Source organism: Ictidomys tridecemlineatus, chromosome 3 (assembly GCF_052094955.1).
Source record: "Ictidomys tridecemlineatus isolate mIctTri1 chromosome 3, mIctTri1.hap1, whole genome shotgun sequence".
Taxonomy (NCBI): Eukaryota; Metazoa; Chordata; class Mammalia; order Rodentia; family Sciuridae; genus Ictidomys; species Ictidomys tridecemlineatus.
In genome coordinates, this window is record NC_135479.1 from 126444584 (window position 1) to 126458906 (window position 14323).

Consider the following 14323-nt stretch of genomic DNA (forward strand, 5'->3'; position numbering starts at 1 on the left):
TGATACTTGGATTTGCTATATTAAAATTATATAAAAGTAAATAAAGTTTAAAAGTATATAAAAATGTTAAGTTTGTAATTTATCATTTTTGGTGTGTTTAATCATTTGTCTGAATAAGGGGCATCATCCAAAAAGGGATGAATAGGGGCTGTGGTTGTAGCTCAGTAGTGGAGCGCTTGCCTAGCACGTATGAGGCACTGGGTTCTTTCCTCAGCACCACATAAAAATATATAAATAAAATAAATGTATAAAAATACAATAACATTTTAAAATGTTTTTAAAAGAGATGAATAAAGAAGGTAATTTCTACCTATGGAGATATTTTTGCAAAATACAACATGGGCTAAATTAGTGAATACAGGATGCTGGTAGAATAATGCAAAGTACCCATTATCAACCTAGTACTTGCATGCTCATTATTATGGCTGAGAACCTAATGAAAAACATAATTAAATTTAAAATTCATTGTACAAGTAGTCAGAGTAGATAGAGTACCAAAGCTATTCATTGTTGGGGCCTGGGAAGTCAACACTAATCACTGGCTGGTTTTCTCTATTTTTTAGTCCACTATACTAGTTAAGAGCAAGGATTTTGCCAGGCGCTGTGGTTTATGCCTGTAATCCCAATGGCTTGGGAGGCTGAGACAGGAGGATCACAAGTTCAAAGCAGTTTCAGCAAAAGAGAGATGCTAAGCAACTCTGTGAGACCCTGTCTCTAAATAAAATCCAAAATAGGGCTGGGGATGTGGCTCAGGGTTGAGTACCTCTGAGTTCAATCCCCGGTACTTCCCCACCCCCTCAAAAAAAGAGCAAGGATTTTAACTTGAGAGAGACCTAGATTTGAGTCCTGGATCTGACACTTTCTAGGTGGGCAATCTTGGGCAAACTGATGAACTTTTACATACTTATATGAGTTTTCCCTCCTGCAGAACAGTAATGATAGTATCTACATCTTTGCTAAAAAACACAATATTTAACTACTGGAATAGCTTGGATACCAACACATCAGAATGACGTCTAGCTGCTAGAGCAGGAGTCCCAGAGGGTCTCTGCCATGCCATTGTTAATCCTCTAGTTTCTGGATTTGAGGAGGACAAGATGGAGAGATCCCCAGGAAAAGAGATGGGAAATTGGTACAGAGGACACTTGGGGAGCTTGGGACAGCAGCTCTTCACTACCACAATAAAAGTACTAAAGTGTTTTAACAACCACTTTGGCCGTATGGTAGATAGAAACTGTGCCATCCTCAGGTTACAAAGAAGGTTAATTAAGACAATGTATTAAGTTCAGTGATTAGCACCTAGTAAGTGTTTAATAAATAGTAGGTATTATTATTATTGATTCTGTTGTTATTTAATGTCTGGTATGTAGATTAAATTGGCAGTAGTGGATTAAAGACCAATGAAGGCCAAGTCAATATTTGCAATGTCATAGCTTTTCTAACTACTAAAATGATTGCCACATTCATATTATGAGAGTAAATGACATCATGGGAAGTAATATGAAAAACCAGTAAATAATTTTAAGGAAAACCAAGAGCAACTCCTATAAAACACCTAGTAATATGGGAATACACCTAGTTTGCCATACAGTGCAAAAGAAAATTAAATTCACAAATGTAATTGCATCTGACAAATTACTGGCATAAACCCAGGAATGGCACAATAAAAAGAAATTGACAAAAATGATAAAATCAATTTTAGCATCCTCAAAGCAATTTGAACCTTAATTAATTGCTACTGATAATTTGAAATTCAATGGAACATTTTTACATTTCTGGGACTACACATTAGAGATGAATATCTTCAGGTAAATTAGCAAGCAAATAAGAATTTTTCCTTATGAAATACATCAGCTCAAATCTGAGTCTTCTGAAAGCTCTGTAATACTATACAACTTAATAATTCTACATACTATCATTATAGAGCCTAAAATGAAGTGGCTATTTTAAAATCTTCTACTTATTTTTTTAAACATTCAAAATAGGATAATTTAATGGATTTGGAGTTTGTGGGTTGAGCCTCAATTGAGTCTCAATTGTTTCTTGGCACTCAATATTAAATCAATTAAGCACTAAATTACTATATCATCTTGCCATGACCTGAAAGTCTCCAGTGAACATTTAGTGGTTTAGTGGTTTGGAAAATGTGGCTGAGATGAAGTGAAACAATAAGTTTACTGACAACTAAAATCAACAGTATTTTCTTTTTAAGCGCTTTCTTTCAGATAAAATGGTAAAAGGTCAACAGATCTTTTAATTCCATAAGGTAAAACAACCTTTACCGCTGTTAAAAGGGAGGTATATTTGAGAGTTTCAACCAACTAAGGAAGTGCACAGACAGAACCGAGGGACTTACTTTCTGACTCAAATATATTTTTCCACGTTTTGATGGTAGGTACAAGCTAATTTGCATTACCAATTAATCAACATTGTACCACAAGTTCTGTTGTAGCTTCAAAGGGATTTTTTTCCACTCAAGTAAGTCTAAGAGAACAGAAGTTGCTATTCACATAAACTGTTTGAACAGAAAAAAATTTAAAATTATACTTACAGTAATCAGATTGTGCACTATTATTAAACATACAGTGTGCATTTGTAATTATCTGGCTTCTGTTGATTTATCAGCTTTCAAAAGGCTCAGTCTGTCTGAATGATGAAATAAAGACAATTGCTTGCAGGGGAGAAAGGTTGAAACCAACTGGGGATACAGAGAGAAAAGACAGCTAAGGACAAGATATTAAGGATCTGCTCTCATCCACAAAGATGATATTTTATGGGGAGAGACATAAAGAATACAAACTTTGAGATCCTCACACTGTATATACTCAAAAGATGTCTTTTATTCCTTATTCCACAATTATTTTACAGAGAACTGTAAAGACTATAAACTGGTCTTAAATAAGAAGAGATTCTTTCTGGTAATAGATTAGCATACCTTCTAGTATGTTCCCCATTTATTGTTATAAATTTATTTATTATTATATACATTAATTTGTTATAAGAATTTCTATATTAGCTATAAGAATTTCTATATTAGCCATAAGAATGTATAGTGTTCGTTTATTACATCATAAACTGTAGCAATCAGTAAGTAGCACAATTTAATCAAGCATACTTCAAAAAATATTTTTAGTTGTAGATGGACTCAATACCTTTATTTAGTTTTTCAATGTAGCTGAGATGAAGTGAAACAATAAATTTACTGACAACCAAAATCAACAGTATTTTCTTCTTAAGCGCTTTCCAAACCACTAAGCCACTAAACCACTAAATGTACCTCACATATGCTAGGCAGGCATTCTATCACTGAGCCACAACCCCAGCCCAATTAAGCATACTTTTATTCTAACCTTTAATCAACATAAATTTGAGTCAGATGAGGAAAAAAGGGATTAAAGAGCAGACTGTACTTTATTTACTCACCTTCTATATAGAGGATGATATCATTAATTATTATTAATAAAATAGGATCAACATAAAAATTAATAATACTCATCAGAGTTATTACAATAGGTGATTGACAGTAACAAATGCTCCCCTTTAAAGAATACAAGTACTTTATGTCAGTGGTGCACCTCTGGTCTTTGACTCAAAGGGCAGGTTGGGAACTCAGTTCCCAGAAAGGGCAAGAAAAGGGAGGAAAATCCAAGAGGAAATTTCCAGGTTTGAACTGGAGACAGATTCCATCCACACATTCTAGAAAAATCCATGAGAACTGTAAAGACTCTGAGATTCTGATGTGACCATGAACTACCCTTAAATAAAAAGAGATTCTTTCTGGTATAGGATATTGAGGAGCAAAGAACAGGCTTAGGGGCTAGTTATGAAGTATTCATTTTAGGGAAGTATTATGGTTTGATTATATGGTGTCCCCCAAAAGCTCAGGAGACAATATATGCTTGTTAACAAGCAAAATGATCAGATTGTGAGAGCTGTGATCTAATCAGTAGATTAATTCATTTGATGGGTTAACACTGAATGGATTACTGAGTAGTAAATGTTGGCAGGTGGGGCATGGCTGGACAAAGTAGGTCACTGTGGGTGTGTGCTTGGTGATTATATCTTGTTCCTCTGGCTCCTCTCTCTCTCCATCTCTCCTCTCTCTCTCTCTTTCTTTTTCCTGTCTAGCTACAATGAGGCCAGCAGCTTTCTTTTGCCGTATGCTTCTGCTATGATGTTCTATTTTATCTTGGGCCCAGAGCAATGGAGCTGGCTGACCATGGACTGAACCTCTGAAACTGTTAACTCAAAATAAATGTTTCCTCTTCTAAGTTGTTCTGGTCTGGTATTTTGGAAGTTAGTAGGGACAGTATTGAAGCTACAAACTAAGTATTGTACCAGAGTTTAAACAGCAACTTGATAAAACAAAACAGATGGAGCTAAAAATAAAAATGATGGTGGCAACATAAAAACTGGCATGTTTCCCAAAGTACTAATTAATTAATTAATTAGTAAGGAAACTTGCATCTTCTCATTTGACATATTAAAACAACCCAATAAAGTAAAAATAAAATGTCATTTGGAATCCTAATGCAACCTCACACTCATGAAGTTGTCATTAATTACCCAGTGGAACTGAATCCTATTAATTAGTATTCATACACATTATTGAATTGTTCAAGGCTAAATGATGTTTGCATTTTTCTGTACAGGTACATAGATTTAAAAAAAAACATAAAATAGTACTGAGGAAAAAGTATCTAAGTCTATAAAATTGTTCAGCTTTCTCAATACGATTGAGGATTTTTCATCCTTTTCCCCCAATACTGTATCTAACAGTAACTTTTTCTTCTTATAATGATCATCCTTAACCATCATAATATGAGTGAGTTGACTTTCTGGTCATGCTAGTGATTCCACTAAGTTAGATGTTCTCTCATTGCATTTCAGGGCTAGAAGTGCAATCTACAGTCATGAGACAGATATTTTCCTCTGTGCAAAACTAACAATCATGTCTTGGGGTTAAGCCTTCAACTTTAGCTTTATTAATATCTCTGAATAAAAAAATCCAAGTGTGCTAAGTAATAAAACATGCACACATCACTTCTGTAATAGCTTCTCCTCTTGACACAAGCACACACATTCACGTGCATAAATGTATGCGCACATACATTCACAGAGACATCACACTCCTGTTTTATAGATACAATGAGTAACCTCGTTTTCACAACAGGATGTTTCTTCATGCAAGATCACTGGGTGTTGTCTATGCTGATTAGCAAGAAGCATTACTCCATCCCCCAAAGTTACCACGTCTTAGGTGAATAATTGAGGACCTGGTCAGGAAACAAATACATCTTAAGGTGAAGGTGTCAGAACTAAGAATATCTAAACTTTATCTTATAGACTTTCTTTTTTCTATAAAAACTATACTTTCCTACATAGTTCAAATACAGTCCTTCTGAATACTTTTGTCTATATTTTTATTATACTCTGGGGTAGTACCTTTGATCTGGAACTATAAGCTACTTCTTCTTTTTTTAATATATTTTAAACTGGTACATAAAAATAAAAGTTACAGATATGAATGGGATATCATATAATGTTTCAGTACATGTATATACATAGTGTAATGTTTAAATCAAGTTAGACATATCTATTTTCTCACATCATTTCTTTATAGTGAACATTTTAAACATTTAAAATCTTTTCTTTTAGCTTTTTGAAATGTATGGTACATAATTATTAACTATATTTCTCCTACCAGGCAATAGCACCCCAGAATTTGTTGCTCCTTACTGTAACTTGGTACCCACTGATCTTAAACTGTAAATTTCTTGAGGGCAAGGCCTATGGGACTATTCACCTAGGTACCAGGCACAATGACTGACATGTGCTAAATGTTCAGCAAATATTTGTTGAATAAATGTGGCAGAAGGGCTGATGGTACAAAGGAGGACTACAGTCTAATATTCTGGACACCAGACTAGGAAAAGGTTTACTATGATTTTATGAATGGATCTTATAAAACTGTCGATAGTAAATATATTACTACATTATTTATTAACTCCAATAATAAATATATACAGATCTACATTGTATTTTAATAGAAATTATCTAGAGGAAACTAATTTACCTCACCAGAAGTACAATATTAAGTAGAGTGTAAAGTCTTTGAATTAATCTTACACAGGAAAACACCTCATTTCATTTGGTTTTCTCACCTCATTGTTTTCATCTTCTTTTATCCCCTATATTCATAAAAATCCAGTTTATTGTTCTAGAGGATTCCTTGATTTCTCCTCTGGTCACTTAAAAGTTGTTTATTTTTTATAGGATACCAAGTCAAGCAAACACATATTTGCGCTCTTCATGAACTTTACAAACTGATGAAAAGTCCCTGCCATATGGAAGAGTCTCTTGGGAAAGACAGACATTAAAGAGAGACCACAGTAAACAGTGTCATGATTACCAATGTGCAAAGTACTTGTAGTACAGGGCACTGTGGGAATGTTTAATGGGGAAAAGTACAGAATGACCTGGTTGGAAAATTCAGCACTTGCCTGGGGCACCAGCAAAGCAAGACTCAGAAAGAGGCAGAGAAAGAGTGAGCACAGGACAGCATGTGTGAGGAGACAGAATGAGATCACAGAGTTGAAGAAAATCTAGGAAGAAGTTATTCAAGATACATATACATTTTGTTGTATGCTGTCTCAAAAAAATAGATAAATGTTTATTTGTTTCATGCTTCTATTTTTACTTGGTTGGCAGACAGGAGCACAGCCACCAGAATCCTTTAGGTATTTAGTGATAATGAATGTTTTAGCTCTGTAAGGAGACCTAACCTCTAAAGGGATAGCTTTAAAGCTAAGATTTAGATGATGAAGAATTAGTTGAGTAAGAAGGTAAAGAAGAATATAAGAGATTTCCTGGTAAACGGTATGTGCAACACAAAAAAAGAAGTATTATGGTTTGATTATATGGTGTGGCCATTCATCTCTTTTTTTCTCCTCCACAGGGAATTACTTCCAATGGCAGATCCCTCCAGCTCAAGGAAAATCCACCCTGCTGTGGGGCCATGTCAAGAGAGAAACCACTAGCAGGTGGTCACAACAGCATAGACACAGGGTTCAGTCTGATTCAGTTTTATCTTTGTGACAAAGTTTCAAATACATACTAATGTGCTGGGACCTAGTTAAGTGCCAAGTGTTCCCTAGGGTTTCTTCTGCTCTAGTCCTCAGGCCCACTGCCAGATCTTAGCTCTCTCCTGTCTAATTTTTCTCTCCCTTAATTCCTAGAGAAATAAGGCTTCTCCTCCTGGTTGCATTCTCTTTCTGCCCAAGTATCCTATCTCTCCTAATCACAAACCATTCCAGCTACTACCTGTTGAGAGCCACAGCTGAAGGGGCCCCAGCTTCCAGCTGCCAGCAAAATTCCAGCTGCCAGCAAACTTCCAGCTGCCAGCTGATGATTGGCTAACAGTGGCCCCAGCAAACTTCTAGCTGCCAACTGATTGGCTCCATGCTGATAACACCAAGGTCTCGGGTTCGTTCCCATACGGGCCACCAAATGCTGCAGTCTGGCTGGGCACAATTCAGGAGCCACTTGTCAAAAGAAATGAACTTTATTTTTAGAACACACATGCCAAACCACACAGCTCTTCAGGAAAAACTTCAGAGCCCAAATGCCACCACCAGCTTGCCACAAGCCTCTCAACCTCCCCCACTCCTCTGCTCTCGAGGCCGATTGGCTGGGTCACGTAGGCGGAGCCAAAAAAAGTCCCCCAATTAGCAGCTCTGTGGTCTGAAAGGGCGGGGAAACAACCCAATGAGCATCACCACAGAGGAGCCCATCAGTTGGCAGCTAGAAGTTTGCTGGGGCCGCTGTTAGCCAATCATCAGCTGGCACCTGGAAGTTTGCTGGGGCCCCTTCGGCTGTGGCTCTCAACAACTATCCTTGGTCTATCTCAGATCCCTTGTTCTCAACCTTCCTGAGCACCAAGAAAACAGTATGCTTTCTTACATGTTATCTGGAGTCACTCAAAACTCTGCCCTAGTACACTCTCATGGTGCTCTCTGCCACCCTATTGTAGTTTTTATCATGACACTCCCCATGTCCTTTGTAGTGGTGAAGTGGCACCCCCTTTCTCCACTGAAAAGTCTTTACTGGGCTTCTCCAGAAATCTTCATCCAGACTGATTTTAGGACTGTCAGCAAAAGAGTCTGCAAAAGAGTTCAATGTAGATAAACTTCCTATTTTTGTGCCGTCCTGTTTACTTGGCCACAGGCCGATAAGATACCAGCACTCCAGGTGCTGGACACCCCCTTACTAGTTTTTCACAAACATATCCAGTATAGTACTTTGAAGAAATGTGCAAACAAGGTCTCTGGCCTTGAGCTGGGCTTCACAGAGATGTCTACATTTTTTTTTTTTTAAAGACAGTGAGAGAGAGAGAGAGAATTTTTTTTTTAGAGAGAGAGAGAATTTTTAATATTTATTTTTTAGTTTTCGTCGGACACAACATCTTTGTTTGTATGTGGTGCTGAGGATCGAACCCGGGCCGCACACATGCCAGATGAGCACGCCACCACTTGAGCCACATCCCCAGCCAAGATGTCTACATTTTTAAGATAAGAAAGTTATCAACTGGGCTCCATGGTAACAGCTGGCAGCGGGAGAAGAAGCTCTCCCCTTCTCAGGTATTGTCCTTGAAGTTCACATAAAAGCAGCTTTTTCTTTCACTGTTCTGGACCGTGCTTTCACCGTTTCTGAACAGTGAAAGAAAAAGCTGCTTTTATGTGAACTTTTGCAGACTGTGAACTTCTGAGCCCCTCTCCTTACATGCCGCGTATAAAACTCTGGAACTACCTGAACTTGAGGTTCAGGGGATTAATTGATTACAGCAAAAGCCATGCCTTCTGAACCAGGCTGCAGCCAAATAAAAACTGTTTCCTGCTATCTTCGGTGCCTCGCCTCGTTTGTCCCTACAACAGTGGTAAGCTATTACCAAAGTCAGATATTCAGTCTAGTCCCTGAACAAGTAGTCCTATTCTTCCTGCTTCCCAGTCAGAAGTTTCTTAGAACTAGTACCCCTCGATTCCTAACTTTTAACACATTCTACTTCTTGCAACCCAAAGAAATACAATCTTCTATTTCTCTGTAACTCAGCAGTCTTTACTTGGCTGCAGTCTTTAGTCATTTTATTTTCTTCTATCAGTCTCCTCCTGCTCATAGAATTAACATTTAGAGTCACTGTAAAATAGTGAAAGTGTGGGGTGCAATTGTGGTGAAGGAAAAGGAAATCAAATAACCTCCCTCAGAGGAACAAACTCTAGATAGGGCAGATGGGTTGGAGGGGAAGGGATAGGGCATGGGGTTACTAATGATGGTGGAATGTAATAATCATTATTATCCAAAGTACAGGTATGAAGACATGAATATACTTTGTATACAACCAGAAATATGAAAAATTGTGCTCTAAATGTGTAATAAGAATTGTAATGCATTCTGCTGTCATATATAATTTTTTTAAATGGTAAGAAAAAAAAACCTCCCTCAGATTGTCAAGGGCCCACTCTTACTTTATTTCAAAAATTAATCTTTATGATTTGTAATCATGACTGATTTAGTCTTATATTTTCTTCTATTTCTTTTAGTCCAAAGATTGAAATATAGGGCTGGGGATGTGGCTCAAGCAGTAGCACGCTCGCCTGGCATGCGTGCGGCCCGGGTTCGATCCTCAGCACCATATACAAACAAAGATGTTATGTCCACCAAAAACTAAAAATAAATATTAAAAATTCTCTCTCTCTCTCTCTCTTTAAAAAAAAGATTGAAATATATACAGTACAAGATATAAAAGCAGTGGAGTAACCAGCTAAAGGGAAACTAAGAGTAGAAAAAAATAATAAACTGAGATAAGAGTAATTCACAGAATATGCAGTGGCTACAGTAAGTTTCTGAATTTTTAAACAAGCAACACAATGACAGAAAGCCTGCATTCAATTACATAATTCAAAATGCCCATTAGATTAGAAAACAAACTAGTTGTTCAAGGGAAGCACAGTTTTTTGTGGTACTGAATTTCTGCAAGTGCTCAGTGCAAGAACACAGCGTGATGAGTGAGCAGTTGTCTCAGCTGTAAAACTGTTGTGGGGGTCCCGCAGCCACTTCTGCAGTCACTGAACTTAGAATGTTTGAGTGATCCTGGACTGCAGTTCAGTAAAAGTAATATTAGGGGGAGCCAAAAGAAGACTAGCCAAACATAGAGTTCTAAGGGTTTTTCTTAAATCTGAAAATAAAATTTAGATGGCTTCAAAGAGTGCATAGTTTTCAGGAAATTCTGCATAAATATGACTTCTCACAACTGAGCATGTCTGATCATGTCTAGAAAGCAGAGAGTAGTGGTAGCAATTTAGAGCTATTATTTCAAAAATTTGCACAAGCAGCCGTCAGAACTAGGGTTAATGTTTTATTTTATTTTTTTAAAGAGAGAGATTGAGAGAGAGAGAATCTTAATATTTATTTATTTATTTTGTAAGTTTTCAGCGGACACAACATCTTTGTTTGTATGTGGTGCTGAGGATGGAAACCGGGCCGCACACATGCCAGGCGAGCGTGCTACCGCTTGAGCCACATCCCCAGCCCAGGGTTAATGTTTTATAAAAGTTAAGGAAATAGACAAAATATTTGTGGGCTAGGCCAAGATTTTTCTCAGAAAACAATCTTGGATCCACTCTAATACAGATAAGGGCAATGTGACCCCAAAGGTTTTGCCAGTGAACACAACTAAGAATGTTTTTGCCTAGAAAAGCTATGACACAACTGTTAACAAACACCTATCTAATGCAGTTATTTTAATCATCCAAAAAAAAAAAAACCCTCAGAATATCTAACTTTGAGCATGAAAGCTTCTATTGATGGCTTTAAGACAAAGTATTACAAAACTAATGCTTCTAGATGGCTAAATAATTTGCTCTATTATGTAGCATAAGTAACTCAAAGTTGGGTAAGTATTGGAGACTGCCAAAACATAGTAGTTCTGTTTTGTGGTTCTGGGGGATTGTACGAAAGGGTCCTTTATCACTGAGCTTTTTATTTTTTATTTTGGGGCAAGTTCTCACTAAATTGCTTAGGGTCTTACTAAGTTCATGAGGCTGGCCTTGAACTTTCGATTCTGTCTAGAGTTCCCAAGTCACTGGGATTACAGGTATGAGGCACTATGCCCAACTACATCATAGTTTCTAACAATATGAGTTAACCATTTCAGTTTTATTATAGCCCACCCGAAGTCATCAATATTTCTGTCAATCCAGGCCATCTGTCTATTTAACCTTTTTCTCTCAATGTCAAAAATACATATAACAAAATTTATGCATTTTCTATGTGATGGAATGCTACAGATTGCACATCCAAAGGAAATATCAAGTTATTAAAGGGCACCTTAAAAAAATCAGAAACAAGGGAGGTGCAAAACATATTTATATTTTATATACTTTTTTCATCTTTCAAGAAAGAGATCATTTTTATGGATTCTAACTCTCACAGAGGTTTTGCTTTTCAGTTCTGTGTAAGTAACTGAGTTCATGTAACTTAGCACACAACTGATATCTGTTTAAGGAATTTTCAGGAAACTATGCAAATATGTAACATGATTTTGTCCTAATGCAATTCTTCACAAGAGATACTAAAATATATGATGATGTTTAGTTCTAGAAGTTTATTTATTTATTTATTTATTTCCTTTGCCTGAAGACTGATCTGGTCTGGAACTCCTGGGATGCTTTTTAAGTGGAACAGATTTACTATTAGATTTATGATTTTGAAGACGTAGAAAGTAGTTATTTTTTTAAAAAATGAGATAAAGCAGATTTGGGGACCCATCTGATAGCTCCACTGCTATAGAAGTAATTAAGGCAACAAACTAGCAAGGCTCAGGGTCCTCCATGCAGATTGATACTGAGTGCCCTTGACTTGAGGATGGAGACCACTGGTCCTATCACATAGTTTGGGATCTAATACAATCATTCAAGATGCTTTGCTCTATATTGCCTTGGTATTCTGGGCCTAGATATTTTTCTCTAACTACTCAGTCATTGGCCTTAATTCATTTAACAAACACTTTTAGACACCATGAGTATCAAAATTAATGAGCCAGAAATCCTGATTTCAATAAGCTCACAGTATGCATTTTCCATTAGTGGTTCAAGAAATTCTGATCAAGAAAAATGTCTCTTTGTTTTGTCTGTTATACCTGCGAATGTCTATTACGCCAAGCTAGGAGACAGTTTTTTCCCCCCCGGAAGGAACGTGTCTCACAAGCAAAACTAGCACAGAATTATATTAACAAGTTTACTCTACAGAATGAATCATATTTGCCATTAATTCAGTGGCTGTCACACAACGTTGGTAAATTATTGTCTTTGAGTGTCTGTCACCTCACTTGGAATGGCTTTTAAGTTTCAGGTTTCCTTAACACCATGGCATCATTTCCTATAAAATGCTTTACTTCTGGCCCTTTGCCAGTCCAGCATTTTTCAATTCAATTCTTCACTCTAGCAAGTTTCCTACCTTACCATTTTTGTTTCTGTTTTCCCCCTCATCCTATCTCAAAGCATCAATACTCTGATGAGTATTTCTACCATTTTTCTGGTTAGAAAACTCTAGGAACTGCCAATTTCCTATACTCTTATCACTAGCCAGAAATTCTGTCCCTATTGTGCCTCTCCCTACTTATCCAGCCCAACTTCTTACTATTCCAAATTAGTTATTCTACCTCAAACATCTGGAGTTTTCCTGACTCAAGTATTTGCTCCTATAGTTCTTCTAGTGAGAAAGCCTCTCTCTCTCCTCCATCCTCCTATTTCAAAAGTTCAGCTCTGTGGCTGGGGATGCAGCTCAGTGGCTGAGTGTCTGCCTAGTTTTGCTCCACAAGACCACAAAAATACATAAATAATAAACTCAGTCTCTTTTCTTCTGAAGGCTTCTCCAATTGTATTGTCAATATCAGTATAATAATCACTAATTTCAGAAAATTGATATAAATTAAGGCCTAAAAATATAAATTTTTAGGCCTTAATCCCTTTCTATCTTGAATTGTTAAATGGTTCCCCATTCCAAATTCTCTTTCCTACTAGATTATAAACTGCACCCAGAGCAAAGGGCCTAATTTGTCCCCTTTCAGTTTTAGGCAGTTGTTATAAATACATTTGATGCTCAAAACATGTAAGAAATTATTGTGGAATAAATGAGTTATCACTGACTCCAAACACATTTTTTTTCTTTCTTTTATAGCTGGCGTCTGTCTTCTTAAGTTCTGTATTTTCCTATTTCAATGTATTTCGAGCTTTTCCAATAGCAACCGAAGAAATTCCTTTTATATTGTGACTTGATGTGCATCCATACACATACACACATAAATAAACCCAAAATTTCACAAAACAATACACATTACATTGGGCAATGTATTCTGATGTTTTCTAATGTTTTATTTTTTAAAACACCCATCATGACACACTAAATGAATTTCACAATCACTAAGGGGTTATAACTATAGCATAAACACTCTGCTATTTTATTATGGTCCTGATTAATAAGAGATATACAATACTCTTCTTTAAAGAAATGCTTAGAAAGAAATACTGCTTGGACTACTCATTCTTTTCCTTATAGTTGCGCTTCAGTTATGATCTTTATGTTGTTGTTGTTATTATTATTATTATTATTATTATTATTATTTGATATAAGGGATTCAACCCAGGGGGGTCTAATCACTGAGCCATCTCCCCAACGCATTTTTATACTTTATTTTGAGACAGGGTCTCACTAAGTTATTTGAGGCCTCACTAAATTGCTGAGGCTAGCTTTGGTCTTGCAATCCTACTGCCTTAGCCTCCTGAGTTACTAGGATTACAGGCATGTTGCACTGCGCCTGGCTCTTGAGGTCACTTTCTACCACCTTCCACCATAGCACTTAGAATCATCTCCCCATACACCCCCAACTGCTATCTCTCAAAATTTGAGACACAAACAATGATACATAAAATGTCCTCTGGAGGGACATTTTCCATTAGTGGTTCAAGAAATTCTGATCAAGATTATTTTTAGTGGCATATAAATAAAAGTTTCCAGGCCTAATATAATCAAACCACTTACAAATGAATACAAGTAGGATGGTCATCTCTGAGCATGCACTCTGTTGCCTGACAATACAGAATCTGCTTCACTAAGTTACTTAACATGAGTCTTCATTTCTGCATCCACACTATTGGTATAACACTTACTTCAAAAGATTGGTGGTGTTCAAATTAGAGCACGCACATAGAGCTTGATAAAGGTCCCGGAATACAGTACTCCGTGAATGGCAGTAATGTTTTATACATAA

At 36.7% G+C, this 14323-nt stretch overlaps 1 protein-coding gene across 1 annotated transcript in view; it reads right to left on the reverse strand.

Annotated features, from left to right (window-relative positions):
- The window catches only part of LOC144376333 (uncharacterized), a 118482-nt gene that overhangs the window by 103052 nt on the left and 1107 nt on the right, over positions 1–14323 (reverse strand). The gene's annotated exons all lie outside the window — the stretch shown is intronic.